The sequence below is a fragment of the Anastrepha obliqua genome, chromosome 5, assembly GCF_027943255.1.
Source record: "Anastrepha obliqua isolate idAnaObli1 chromosome 5, idAnaObli1_1.0, whole genome shotgun sequence".
In the NCBI taxonomy this organism is placed as follows: domain Eukaryota; kingdom Metazoa; phylum Arthropoda; class Insecta; order Diptera; family Tephritidae; genus Anastrepha; species Anastrepha obliqua.
The window spans coordinates 45189045-45190545 of NC_072896.1; the positions used below are offsets into that span (position 1 = coordinate 45189045).

The following is a 1501-nucleotide window of genomic DNA, read 5'->3' on the forward strand; positions in this document are numbered from 1 at the left end:
GCCTTAAATTCGCGGAAGAAGCTGGGCTCTTGAGAAAAACAATGTTGTGTGCAGTGCATAAGACATAAATGCGACTAAAAATAGGCAACAACAAGGTTGGGTTCTTCGTGTGCTCCCGCTGTCAGTGCAGGTCCAAGAAGAATATCTCTCGTGCCACAGGCACTTGGTTTGAGAACGCGCGACTAGATCTTCCGCGTATTTTTTACTTAATGTTTTGTTTCGCATACCGCACGCTTCATGCAACGGTGCAGCGTGGAGATTTTATAAGGAATGGGACCGTCTTATCATCAAGAACGATATCTGAAAGGTATAGCTACTGCAATGAGGCTGTGGTAATATACCAGTTAGATAATCAAGTAGTTCAAGGGAGAATTGGCGGCGTTGGAAAAATCGTGCAAATTGATGAAAGTAAATTTGGAACAAGAAAGTACAACGAAGGTAATTTGGTTAATAATGCACAAAATTTGTAACAGCATTATCTGTAACTTGACTTACATATATTTTCCAGCGAAAAGAGTCGAAGGACACTGGGTACTTGGAATGATAGAGGATGGAAAAGAAGACCTTCGTTTGGAGGTGTGCCCAGACAATGTAAGATCCGCCGAGGTTCTAATCCTCTTATAAGAAAACATGTGATTGAAGGCACCACCATTCGTACTGATTGCTGGCGAGCATACGACTCCCTGTCGGAGCATGGGTACGTGCACCAAAAGGTGAAACACAGCGATCCTGTCAGTCCATTTGTAGCAGAAGATGGAACACATACCCAGCGCATCGAGTCGCAGTGGCGGGTTGTGAAACGATTTTTTTGCAAAGATAACTGCAACAACACTGGCAACTTCTCCGATGTCATTGTAGAATTCATGTGGAGACGCGACATTAAGTCGAGAAAACTAGACCCATTTAAAAATTTAATTGAAGCAATAAAATATTTATATAAAATATAATAAATTCTTATAATAATTCAGGTTTAAGTAAAGAACGCGAACCGTTTCTCAAGAAACAATATTAAAAAAAAAAAAAAATAATAAATATACTGAAAATTTGGAATAAAAATCGCGCGGTTTTTAGTCCAAATTTTCGCTTGCGACGCTTTTTTGATTGGTGGATTTCCCCCTTTTTTCTGATGTTCAATTTAAATAAATATTATTAATGAAAGAAATGCATTAATTCAACTAAAACCACCGGCCAGACAAAAACGACTCGCAGTTTAAACAGAAGAAAGATTTATGCATGAATTTATTGTGCATTCCAATTAATTTTTGATATTTGGCAAAGAAAATCTAAGCGTTCATTAGGCCTGCGAAATATGATTTTCTGTCTTTTCAAATTACCGTTACTTATTAGCCTTCAAAGCGAACTCACTATTTCAGATTCACAACACCATTGACACGAACCATCTCAGCTATCGACCGGCAGGTGATACTGAATTGCCACCAGTGTAATAAGACGCCAATTTATATGCAAAAATTAGTCTTCAAAATAGCCAATTCTTGCTGAA

The 1501-nt window shown here is 38.3% G+C and overlaps 1 pseudogene; it reads left to right on the forward strand.

Moving 5' to 3' along the window:
• The first annotated feature begins 209 nt into the window (after positions 1–209).
• On the forward strand, positions 210–974 carry LOC129248717 (uncharacterized; annotated as a pseudogene).
• Positions 975–1501: the final 527 nt, after the last annotated feature.